Source organism: Dendrobates tinctorius, unplaced genomic scaffold (assembly GCF_039654945.1).
Source record: "Dendrobates tinctorius isolate UK_male_01 unplaced genomic scaffold, ASM3965494v1 ptg000035l, whole genome shotgun sequence".
Lineage (NCBI taxonomy): Eukaryota > Metazoa > Chordata > Amphibia > Anura > Dendrobatidae > Dendrobates > Dendrobates tinctorius.
The window spans coordinates 27,665,234-27,678,925 of NW_027361703.1; the positions used below are offsets into that span (position 1 = coordinate 27,665,234).

The following is a 13,692-nucleotide window of genomic DNA, read 5'->3' on the forward strand; positions in this document are numbered from 1 at the left end:
TTAATGACATGCATCCTCAGACAATCCCTGGCTCTCCGCCAAAGTGGTCATGATGGATGATGCTGCAGGCACAACAACATTCACCGCAAAATGTCCAAACACTTTCATGTCTGTCATGTGTGCTCAGTGTGAACCAGCTCTCATCTGTAAAGAGGGCAGGGCACAAATGAAGGACCTGCCAATTCTGCTGTTCTCTGGCTAATGCAAATTAGGCTGCACCATACTGTGACATGATCACAGGACCCAATACAGGGTCAGCGCCTTATGGAGTCAGTTTCTGACAATATGTTTAAAACATGTACATAGTTATCCTGCAGGAGGTCATTCTGTAGTGTTCTGGCAGGCAAATGCTCCTGTTGCACAAAGCAGCAGACACCACTCTTGCTGGATTTTTTTGGTCTGCTATAGCTCTGCCAGGCTGTCTTTGTTTAATGACCCATGTCATGATATCTGCTCCATGCTCAGAAGACTGTGCTGGGAAACACAGAAAACCTTGCGATAGCACATATGTATGTGCATTACTGGAAAAGCTAGACTACTTAATAGACAGTACGTGCAGCCCACTCCAGTCTCATGCTACAAGTCGTGACAAACACAGCAAAACTAGAGAACAGTCGGTTAGGATAACTGTCTGTGGCCACCAACAGCAAACCATTCTTTTTTTGGAGTTGTTTTGCTGATACCTATCCACTGCAAATTGCTTATGCTCCCTAATAAGACTAAATGAGATCCATGACATTTAATTGACTTGAGGCTATACACAGGGGCAGCACTGTGGCTCAGTGGTTAGCACTGCAGCACTGAGGTCCTGGGTTCAAATCCCACCAAGGGCAACATCTGCAAGGAGTTTGTATGTTCTTCCCGTGTTTGCGTGGGTTTCCTCCCGGTACTCCAAATTTCTCCCACATTCCAAAGACTTACTTATAGAGAAATTAGATTGTGAGCCCCTATGGGGACAGAGATGATAATGTATGCAATACTGTAAAGAGTTGCAAAATATGTTAGCGCTATATAAAGATTATTATTAGCGTTCCCTTCATTTTCTTAGGACGTGTGATTAAAGACACAGTGGGGAAAATTAGTATTTGATACACTAACGATTTTGCAAGTTTTCCCACCTACAAAGAATGGAGAAGACTCATTTTTATCGTAGGCATATTTCAACTGTGAGAGACAGAATCTAAAAATTAAAACCAGAAAATCACATTGGATGATTTTTAAATATTTAAAATTTTATTGCAAGAAATAAGTATTTGATACAATAGAAATCCAGAACTTAATATTTGTTACAGAAACCTTTGTTTGCAGTTACAGAGCTCAGACGTTTCCTGTAGTTCTTGACCAAGTTTGCACACACTGCAGCAGGGATTTGGCCCACTCCTCCATACAAATCTTCTCCAGATCTTTCAGGTTTTAGGCAGTCACTGGGCAATATTGAGTTTCAGCTCCATCCAATGATTTTCTATTGGGTTCATGTCTGGAGATTGACTAGGCCACTCCAGAACCTTGAAATTCTTCTTATGGAACTACTCCTTGGTTGACCTGGCTGTGTGTTTCGAGTCATTGTCATGCTACTCACCTCCATTTCCCTTGAGGAAGCCAAGCTTGAGTTGGCGATACGTGTGGGGTCTCCCCCTCCTCCTCCTATTACATCATGTGGACACTGGGTCTTTGTCCATGATTTTTTGAGGACTCTCCTTATCTATGGGTTTGTGGCAGATAGGCATCTATTGTGTTATTTTTCCTCTATTGGATATTCACCAGCATTATTCAATGTTCCTTTATTGGTCTGCCTTCCACATATATGGATTTATATTCCGTCCTCATCCCTTTAAATCTTGACCAATGGGTCATATAGGGTATTGATATTTCTCAGATCTCTTTCAACTTGCAGCAATTATTTTTGATTCACTTTTAGTGACCTGCACTTTATTTGCTGATTTTGCACATAATGCCTTGTCATGATGCATATCATTATTATATTTGAATTATTGTCTAGTGTATTATTTTTGTATCTTTGCTGTATAGAGTACTGTATATTTTTTCCTATACAAACCCTTTGCCTTAGGCTAGTTTCACACTTGCTTTTTTTTGCAGCGCGTTTTTCCCGCAAAAAAACGCATTGAAAAAACGCATACAAAAGCATACAACTGCTGCGTTTTTTTCAAGCATTTTTATGAGCATGCATGAAAAAAACGCAGCGTTTTTATGCGTTTGTATGCGTTTTTAGTGCGTTTTTACCGCGTTTGCGTTTTTTTCCAACATTAGGTGGCCCCTCACACTAACCCAAACCATGACTTTACTAACCCTAACCCTGACCCTAACCCTAACCCTGACCCTAACCCTTAACCAAATCATACTTAACCCTAACCCAAACCCTAAACCCTAACTAACCCTAACCCTGACCCTAACCCTAACCCTGACCCTAACCCTGACCCTAACCCTTAACAAAACCATACTTAACCCTAACCCTGACCCTAACCCTGACCATAACCCTAACCCTGACCCTGACCCAAACCATACTTAACCCTAACCCTGACCCTAACCCTGACCCTAACCCTTAACAAAACCATACTTAACCCTAACCCTGACCCTAACCCTTACCCTAACACTGACCCTAACCCTTAACCAAACCATACTTAACCCTAATCCTGACCCTAACCCTGACCCTAACCCTTAACAAAACCATACTTAACCCTAACCCTGACCCTAACCCTAAACCAAACCATACTTAACCCTAACCCTGACCCTAACCCTGACCATAACCCTAACCCTGACCCTGACCCAAACCATACTTAACCCTAATCCTGACCCTAACCCTGACCCTAACCCTTAACAAAACCATACTTAACCCTAACCCTGACCCTAACCCTGACCCTGACCCTAATCCTGACCCTAACCCTTAACAAAACCATACTTAACCCTAACCCTGACCCTAACCCTAACCCTGACCCTTAACCAAACCATACTTAACCCTAATCCTGACCCTAACCCTGACCCTAACCCTTAACAAAACCATACTTAACCCTAACCCTGACCCTAACCCTTACCCTGACCCTAACACTGACCCTAACCCTTAACCAAACCATACTTAACCCTAATCCTGACCCTAACCCTGACCCTAACCCTTAACAAAACCATACTTAACCCTAACCCTGACCCTAACCCTAAACCAAACCATACTTAACCCTAATCCTGACCCTAACCCTGACCCTAACCCTTAACCAAACCATACTTAACCCTAACCCTGACCCAAACCCCAACCCTAACCCTGACCCTAACCCTAAACCCCCTTAACTAACCCTAACTCTAACCCAAACCCCTAAATTCCATGGTTAAAAAAAAAAAACGCATATGCAAAAAAACGCATACATGAGCATGCCAGTGCGCACATATGCGCATCCATAGGCTATAATGGCCATTTTTAGCGCAAAACGTGCGCATATGTGCGCATGCGCTTTTTTGCAGGGCCAAAAAATGCAACATGCTGCGTCTGGAAAATACAAACGCACACCCCAAAAAAACGCAGCGCATGAAAATCGCATACATGCGCTTACAAGCGCGCAGGTATGCGCACCCATGTTAAATATAGGGGAAAAAACGCATGCGCACATATGCGTTTTTTTCCAGCGCTAAAAAACGCAAATGTGAAACCAGCCTTAGCATCGTCGAGGAGTGGAGCACTAGGTTCTTATTTTAGAACGTTTTTTGGAGTGTTACACACGGCCAATTTGTCCTGGCCTTTAATTGTTTTTATTCTTATCAATGTCACTTTTTGTGTGGAATTTTTTGTGTTAATAAATGTTATTCATTTGTTTATATATTTGTGTTATATTGTGGTTATGACCATGGGGTTGATCGCGTCCATTATACACACACTTCTTTCTCTTGTTGGTTGTATATCTAATTATGTGTGTGGTCAGCAGTCCCCCTTAGATATTGGTAGTGCACTCAGGTTTTTTGTTTTGTTTGTTTTTTCTAAATTGTCATGCTGAAAGACCCAGCCACGACCCATCTTCTTTGCTTTCACTGAGGGAAGGAGGTTCTTGGCTAAAATCTCACAATATATAACCCATCCATTCTCCCTTCAATACGGTGCAGTCGCCCTGCCTCCTTTGCAGATAAGCACCCCCATAGTATGAGGTTTCCCTCTCAACCATACTTCACACTTGGGGTTGCACTCATCCTTCTTCCTTCAAACACAGCAAGTGGAGATGATAGTAAGTAGTTCTATTTTTCTCTCCTCCGACCATGACCTTCTCCCATGCCTCCTCGTCATCATTCAGATGGTCACTTGTGAACTTCAAACGGGCCTGGACATGTGCTGACGAGAGCAGGGGGACCTTGCCTTTCCTGCAGGACTTTAATCCATGATAGCATAGTGTGTTACTAATGGTAACGTTTGAGACTGTGGTCCCAGCTCTCTTCAGGTCATTGACCAGGTCCTCCCATGTAGTTCTGGGCTGATTCATCACCTTTCTCAGAATCATCCTTACCTCACAAGGCGAGACTTTACATGGAGCCCCAGACCGAGGAAGATTGACAGTCACCTTGTGTTTCATCCATTTTCTAATAATTGTGCCAACAGTTGTTTCCTTCTCACCAAGCTGCTTGCCTGTTGTCCTGTAGCCCATCCCAGCCTTGTGCAGGTCTACAATTTTGTCCCCAGTCTCTTTTAAACAGCTCTCTGATGTTGGCCATGGTGGAGATTTTGGAGTGTGAGTGATTGAGTGTGTGGGCAGGAGTCTTCTATACAGGCAACAAGTTCAAACATGTGAAATTAACACAGATAATGAGTGCAGAGTAGGAGAGCTTCTTAGTTTGTCTTTAACAGGTCTGTGAGAGCCAGAATGTTGCGAGTTCATTTTCCCCTTCGTCACTGAGGTCTGGTGAACTCCCTATTCTGGTAAAGGAAGGTAAGGAGCCTGATTATCAGGCACCTGAGCCTAATGATGATGACTGGCTGAGTGGAGTCACGGACTGGATATAAGGCTGCCGACGCCCTTCTGCCCTGCGGGTGATTTCTCTGTGGACTTCTAGGAGACCAGTCTGATTCCTGCTCCTCTAAAGCTAAGTTTTCTGCTTTGCCTGTTAGCATTTGTGTTTTGTTTTTGTTTGCCTTGCTTTTCTGGATTCTGCCATTCCCTGCTGGGGTGAGCTGAATCTCCTTTTGCCGGTTGCTCTGTCTTCAGAATATTCCTGAGTACTGACATAGCCTTTTTGAAGTCTAGCGTCTTCAGGGCCTTTTTCACTGTCAGTTTGTTGGCTCTTATTTTCATAGGGTTTTTCACGGATTGCAGACAGCAGCCTTCCTGTCCTTTCCTATCTAGTTAGCTTGGGCCCCGTCTTTGCTCAGTCTATCTTTCTGTCTGTGTTAGTGTTCTTTCTTCTTGCTTCACCGTCATTATATGTTGGGGGCTGCCTTTTGCTTTGGGGTCTGCTCTGGAGCAGTTTAGATTTCCCTTTCTGTCTTTAGGCTATATAGTCCTCTGGCTGTGATCGAGGGGTCTAGGGCATCGTAGGAACCCCCCACGGCTACTGCTAGTTGTGTTGATAGGTTCAGGGGTCTGCAATCCGATAGCTGCCAACTCCTCTGGTTTTCTGGACTTAGCTAGCATTTCTGTTTTTGCCTCCTACGGTGACTCATTCATAACACAGAATTCTTGCTGGTTGGTAGGTGATCAAATACTTATTTCATTCAATAAAATGCAATTTAATTATTTTAAAAATCAAACAATGTGATTTCACGGTTTTAATTTTTAGACTCTGTGTCTCACAGTTGAATTGTATGTATATGTGCACACACACACACACACACACACACAAAAGTGTGAGCACCCTTGAATTTGCAATTACACATAGTTTGTTATACACATTTAGTTCCTTTGAGCGTGTTGGAATTGGAATTGGCAAGTGTGCCAACACATTCGGCCATGACAACTCTTTATTTTTAAAACAGATGAATTATTTCTCTTTCTTTCAAGGGTATGTGCACACGTTGAGTAAAATCTCTGTACCATTTCTGCATCTCTTGGCAGGAAAAATGTGCCATTTGCTGTGTTTTTGATTGATTTGAGTGAAGTGAATGGTGAATAACGCTGGGCAAAAACGCACAGAGAATTGACACGCTGCAGACTATTTTCTGCACCAAATCTACAAGACACTTGAGGTTTCTCATTCACTTTGCAGGCATCAGGTTTTACTTAAGGTTTTGTCACAAATCCGTGCAGAAAAAAAAGCGAGAAAAACGCACCAAATCTGTAACGTATGCATTTACCCTTGCACACAGTTTTTGAATTAACAGAAATTAGCTGCCTTAGGTTGTGGGTAGAGTTGGTGTGCATCGATTTACAGTCCAGCGGCCAGGTCAGTAGTCTCTGGCTGCTGGGCACAAGACTGAGAACTGTCTCCTACTTGCCAGCATTTGACGGCTCTTTTTTGATTACTTGGCCTGGCAAGTCTGTCATGCAGCAATAATGTCATGCCAGGCTGACTAATCAAGAGACGATCGAGGGATGCGGTTAGTATATAGACCAGGGATCCCTGTTGTGAATTCATTCTCCCCTTCACCTTTGATGTCTGATGAAGAGAGGTAGTGAAATTGATTGGGATGGGAAGAACCTGTCATCTGAACAGGCGGAGTGTGATTGGACATCTGGAATTTCTGAGTGGATATAAGGCAGCCGACGCCCTGCAGGGCTGCTGGTGATCCTTTCTGCTCTGAGCTCTTGCATCCAGTTTAGTTCCTGTCTACTAAAAGCTAAGTTTTTGCCCTGCTATTATTCCATGAGATTTTGTCTGGTTTCCTTAGTGTTTGTATTCAGCCAGTCCTGGTTGGGACTGGCTGAATTCCTTTTTTGTCTCTGATCAGTTGATCTCTTTGCTCTGTTTTCAGAATATACCTGAGTGCTGATATAGTGATTTTGCCTTTTTTCCTATCAGACGGTTGGGACATTTTTGGTAGGGTTTTTTGCGGATTGCAGCCAGCATCTTTTCTGTCCTATCTAGTTAGTAGGGCCCCATCGTTTGCTCAGTCTGTCTTTCTGTCTGTGTTTGTGTTTTCATCTGTATTTCACCGACAATACATGTTGGGGGCTGTTTATTGCTTTGGGGTCTGCTCTGGGGCAGTTTAGATTTCCCCTTTCCTTCTTTAGGCTTATGTAGTTTTCCGGCTGTGACGAGGGGTCTAGGGCACCGTAGGAACCCCCCACGGCTACTATTAGTTGTGGTGTATAGGATCAGGGGTCTGCAATCCGATAGCCACCAACCTCTCCGGTTTTCTGGACTTAGCTTGTATTTTTGTTTTCTCCTCCTCCTCCGGTGACTCACTCATAACAGAATCACCAGCCATACCGCAGATTCTAGGGTACTCAATAGCAGGAAGGAATTGTAAAAAAAAAAAAAAAAGTGTCAGAATTTTTTTTTTGGTGTATATTTTTTCCTCTATTTCTCTGAGGCCGTAGGGGGAATTTTTTCTCAATGGAGATTAAGCAATTGTCTGATCGTGTGGAGCAGCTTACTGCTGAAGTGCGGGGAATTTCCGCCTATCTTGCTCATTCACATGTTCACATGCTGCTGAACCAAAGATCCCTACTCCTGATGTGTTTTTTTGGGGATCGGTCTAAATTTCTGAATTTTAAGAATAATTGTAAATTATTTTTTGCCTTGAAGCCCAACTCATCGGGGAGCTCCGCGCAGCAGGTTAAAATTGTCATCTCTTTGCTGCGCGGCGATCCCCAGGATTGGGCGTTTTCTTTGAAACCTGATGATCCTATTCTGACTGATGTGAACGCATTTTTTCAGGCCTTGGGGTTGTTGTATGATGAACCTAATGCTATTGATCAGGCTGAAAAGGCCCTGTTGGCATTGAGCCAGGGTCAGGATTCTGCAGAGTTGTACTGTCAAAAATTCCGAAAGTGGGCGGTCCTTACTACCTGGAATGATGGTGCCTTGGCAGCTCTCTTTCGGAAGGGTTTGTCAGAAACCGTAAAAGATACTATGGTGGGATTTTCTGTTCCCTCTGGTCTTGACGATTCTATGTCATTAGCCATTCAGGTTGATCGGCGTTTGCGTGAACGCAAAACTGCACCAGAGGTGTTGCCACCTGTTGAACAAATGTCTGAACCTATGCAATGTGATAGAGTTTTGTCTAGGGCGCAACGTCAGAAGTTCAGAAGGCGTAATAAGCTGTGTTTTTTCTGTGGAGATGCCTCTCATATTATTTCTGTCTGCCCTAAATGAGAGAAACGTTTTGCACACACATTTGCTGTGGGTGGTGTTCAACCTAAGTTTCTTCTGGCAATTACTCTGATCTGCTCCCTGTCCACATTTTCCGCTAAGGCATTTTTGGATTTGGGAGCAGCTCTGAACCTGATGGACTTGGATTTTGCTAAACGTTGAGGGTTTCCTATGACACCTCTGCGGACGCCTATCCCTTTGAGGGGTATTGATGCTACTCCTTTGGCGAAGAATAAACCTCAGTTTTGGACCCAGGTGGTAATGCGGGTCGCCCAAGACCATCAAGAGAATTGCAGATTTTTGGTGTTGCATAATTTGCATGATACCATCGTTCTGGGGTTTCCCTGGTTGCAAATCCATAATCCAGTTTTGGATTGGAAATCTGTGTCTGTGGTGAGTTGGGGTTGTCGGTGTGCCCTTAGCGACGCTCCTATTTTCTCCACCTCTCCCCAGTCGCATGATGTTCCTGACTATTTGGCGGATTTTTATGATGTATTTATTGAGAATGAGTCTGCGTCTTTGCCTCCTCATAGGAGTTATGACTGTGCAATTGAGCTGAGCCCTGGGTGTAAATTTCCCAAGGGTCGACTTTTCAATTTATCTGTACCCGAGCACGAGGCTATGCGATCCTATATTAAGGAGTCGTTAGAGAAGGGTCATATTAGACCATCCTCTTCACCCTTGGGTGTTGTTTTTTTTTTTTTGTGGCCAAGAAAGATGGTTCATTAAGGCCTTGTATTGACTATCGTTCCCTCAACAAAATTACTGTTAAATATCAGTATCCGGTACCCCTGATTTCTGACCTATTTTCTAGAGTTGAAGGTGCTTGTTGGTTTACCAAGCTTGACCTCAGGGGGTGTATAACCTTATTCACATTAAGCATGGGGATGAATGGAAGACGGCGTTTAATACTCCGGAGGGACATTTTGAGTACCGTATATACTCGAATATAAGTCGAGATTTTCAGCCCAAAAAATTGGGCTGAAAGTCCCCCTCTCGTCTTATATTCGAGTCATATACAAAGGGGGTCGGAGGGGGAGGGGGGCGGGGGTGTCAGGTCATACTTACCCGTCCTGACGCTGTGTCTTGAGCCCCCAGCTTCTCCCCGTGCTCTCTCTTCCTGCCTTCAGCGGTCACGTAGTGCCGCTCATTAAAACTCATGAATATGCGCATATTCATGAGTTTTAATGAGCGGTACCACGTGACTGCTGAAGGCAGGAAGAGAGAGCGCGGAGAAGCTGGGGGCTCAAGACACAGTGTCAGGACGGGTAAGTATAGCGATACTCACCTGTCCTGCGGCCATGGCTGCTTGCTGCTGTCTGTGTCTGTCATCAGTCAGTGAGTTCAGACAGCAGAGGGCGCGGTGACGTGGTTAGTGCGCGCCGCGCCCCCTGCAGTCGAATGTCACTGACTGATGACGTGGCAGATAGCGGTGAGCAGCCATGGACGCAGGACAGGTGAGAATCTGACACCCAGCGACGGAGAGGTGAGTATGTCATTTTTTTATTTTTACATGCAGCAGCAGCGACAGCACATGGGGGAATAATCTTAAGGAGCTTCTAATGGGGGCAGCATATGGGGGAATAATCCATGGAGCTTCTAATGGGGGCAGTATATGGGGGAACAATATGGAGCTTCTAATGGGGGCAGCATATGGGGGAACAATATGGAGCTTCTAATGGGGGCAGTATATGGGGGAACAATCTATGGAGCTGCTTATGGGGGCAGTATATGGGGGAACAATATGGAGCTTCTAATGGGGGAACAATATGGAGCTTCTAATGGGGGCAGCATATGGGGGAATAATCTATGGAGCTTCTTCTGGGGACACCATATGGGGGAATAATCTATGGAGCATTTCCCACCCTAGACTTATACTCGAGTCAATAAGTTCTCCCAGGTTTTTGTGGCAAAATTAGGGGGGTCGACTTATACTCGAGTATATACGGTACCTGGTGATGCCTTTTGGGCTCACTAACGCCCCTTCTGTCTTCCAGTGCTTCATGAATGATATTTTCCGAGACTTTGTGGATAAATTTTTGATTATCTATCTGGATGATATTTTGATCTTTTCCAAGGATTGGGACTCTCATGTGGAACATGTTCGGACTGTGTTCCGGATTTTGAGGGAGAATTCCCTGTATGTCAAGGGATCGAAATGCCTTTTTGGTGTACAGAGGATTTCATTTTTGGGATTTATTTTGTCTCCGTCAACTATTGAAATGGACCCGGCCAAGGTACAGGCCATTTACGATTGGGTTCAGCCCACTTCTTTGAAGGCCCTCCAGAAGTTTTTGGGTTTTGCTAATTTTTATCGTAAATTTATAGCTAATTTTTCTGGTATTGCCAAACCATTGACTGATTTGACTAAGAAGGGGGCTGATGTGCTGAATTGGTCTCCGGAGGCCGTTTCTTCCTTTCAGGAGCTAAAGCGAAGGTTCACTTCTGCTCCGGTTTTGCGGCAACCTGATGTCTCACTCCCGTTTCAGGTACAGGTGGACGCTTCTGAGATTGGTGCAGGAGCTGTTTTGTCCCAAAAAGATCCTGTAACATCTAAAATGAATCCCTGTGCTTTCTTTTCGCCAAAGTTCTCCCCATCCGAACGTAACTATGATGTGGGGAATCGGGAACTGTTAGCAATGAAATGGGCATTTGAGGAGTGGAGACATTGGTTGGAGGGAGCTAAACATCAAGTCATGGTCCCTACTGACCACAAGAATTTGGATTTACCTGGAGTCGGCCAAACGCTTGAATCCTAGACAGGCTGGGTGGGCCTTGTTTCTCACAAGTTTTGATTTTGTGGTCTCTTTTCTCCCGGGCACTAAGAATGTCAAGGCAGACGCCCTCTCTAGGAGTTTCTTTGCTGTTTCTCCTATTGTGACCAAGCCTGCTACCATCTTAGGTGAGAGGGTAGTTCTTTCTGCCATCTCGCCCGATTTGAGACGTGTTCTGGAAGAGTTTCAGGAGGACAAACCTGAGCATTGTCCCATTGGAAAATTGTATGTTCCTGACCAGTGGAGGAAGAGAGTAATGTCTGAGGTTCATTGCTCCGCATTGGCTGGTCATCCAGGTATTTTTGGTACTAGAGATTTGGCAAGTCGGTCTTTTTGGTGGCCCGCCTTGTCTCGTGATGTCAGGAATTTTGTGCAGTCCTGTGGGACTTGCTCCCGGTCTAAACCTTGTTCTCGCTCTAGTGGGTTGTTGATGCCTTTGCCGGTGCCCCGGAGGTCATGGACCCATATTTCAATGGATTTTATCTCTGATATGCCTGTCTCTCAGAGAATGACTTATTTGGGTGATTTGTGATAGATTCTCTAAGATGGTCCATCTTGTACCACTCCCTAAGTTGCCATCTTCCTCTGAGTTGGTGCCCTTGTTTTTGCAACAGGTGGTTAGCTTGCACGGGATTCCTGAGAACATTGTATCTGACAGAGAAGTTCAGTTTGTGTCTAGATTTTGGAGGACTTTCTGTTCCAAGCTGGGAATTCAGTTGTCCTTCTCCTCTGCGTTTCACCCTCAGACCAATGGGCAGACGGAGAGAACAAACCAGACCTTGGAGTCGTATTTGAGATGTTTTATTTCTGCTGATCAGGATGATTGGGTTTCATTTTTGCCCTTGGCTGAATTTGCTTTAAATAATAGAGCTAGTTCTGCCACTTTGATGTCTCCTTTATTTTGTAACTTTGGGTTTCATCCTCGATTCTCTTCAGGGCAGGTGGAGTCTTCTGCCTGCCCAGGTGTTGACACTGTGGTGGAGAGAATCCACCAGATCTGGGCCCAAGTGGTGGATAAGTTGTCTCTCTCCCAGGAAAAGGCCCAGTGGTTTTCCAACCGGCATAGGACCATTGGTCCCCGGTTTAAGGTGGGTGATATGGTTTGGTTGTCATCAAAGAATATCTCTATGAAGGTGGCTTCTCCAAAGTTTAAACCTAGATTTATTGGACCTTACAAGATTTTGGAGATTCTTAATCCGGTCTCTTTTCGATTGGCTCTTCCTGTTACATTCAAGATCCATAACGTGATTCATAAGTCTCTGTTAAAGAGGTTTGTTGAGCCAGTAGTTCCTGTGGTGGCACCTCCTGACCCGGTATTGGTTGAAGGTAATGTGGAATATGAGGTTGAGAAGATACTGGATTCTCGTCTGGCTAGACGGAGACTCCAGTATTTGGTTAAATGGAAGGGTTATGGCCAGAAGGATAATTCTTGGGTCCCTGCATCCGATATTCATGCCAAAAGATTGGTTCGTGCTTTTCATCGGGCCCATCCTGATCGCCCTGGTGGCGTGGATGAGGGTTCGGTGACCCCTCCTCAAGGGGGAGGTACTGTTGTGAGTTCATTCTCCCCTTCACCTTTGATGTCTGATGAACTCCCTCTGCTGGTGAAGAGAGGTAGTGAAATTGATTGGGATGGGAAGAACCTGTCATCTGAACAGGCGGAGTGTGATTGGACATCTGGAATTTGAGTGGATATAAGGCAGCCGACGCCCTGCAGGGCTGCTGGTGATCCTTTCTGCTCTGAGCTCTTGCATCCAGTTTAGTTCCTGTCTACTAAAAGCTAAGTTTTTGCCCTGCTATTATTCCATGAGATTTTGTCTGGTTTCCTTAGTGTTTGTATTCAGCCAGTCCTGGTTGGGACTGGCTGAATTCCTTTTTTGTCTCTGATCAGTTGATCTCTTTGCTCTGTTTTCAGAATATACCTGAGTGCTGATATAGTGATTTTGCCTTTTTCCCTATCAGACGGTTGGGACATTTTTGGTAGGGTTTTTTGCGGATTGCAGCCAGCATCTTTTCTGTCCTGTCCTATCTAGTTAGTTGGGCCCCATCGTTTGCTCAGCCTGTCTTTCTGTCTGTGTTTGTGTTTTCATCTGTATTTCACCGACAATACATGTTGGGGGCTGTCTATTGCTTTGAGGTCTGCTCTGGGGCAGTTTAGATTTCCCCTTTCCTTCTTTAGGCTTATGTAGTTCTCCGGCTGTGACGAGGGGTCTAGGGCACCGTAGGAACCCCCCACGGCTACTGTTAGTTGTGGTGTATAGGATCAGGGGTCTGCAATCCGATAGCCACCAACCTCTCCGGTTTTCTGGACTTAGCTTGTATTTTTGTTTTCTCCTCCTCCGGTGACTCACTCATAACAGATCCCCAACCTGTAGCTCGGGAGCCACATGTGGCTCGCGATCTCTTGAATTGTGGCTCGCAGCTGTCTGCTAGCTTGTTGCATTAGCTCCAGGTCTAGCAAAGAGATATGAAGAGCGCATCTCAAAATGGTGAATTTTTTGAGTAGTCCGGCACAGAAGAGCAGATCTGGATGCACATATACTGGTCTTAGGGGTTTAGAGATAATTCAAGAATGGTGTGCTGGAGACAGGATGATACTACCAGTCAGAGGAGGTGCTACGACAGTGTGGTGGGAGTGCTTGATGGGAGAATCCTGAAGGGGGAATTGTGAGAACACTTG

The 13,692-nt window shown here is 44.9% G+C and overlaps 1 protein-coding gene across 7 annotated transcripts in view; it reads right to left on the reverse strand.

Annotated features, from left to right (window-relative positions):
- ANKRD26 (ankyrin repeat domain containing 26) overlaps positions 1–13,692 on the reverse strand; it is a 202,187-nt gene that overhangs the window by 148,967 nt on the left and 39,528 nt on the right. The window lies entirely within an intron of this gene.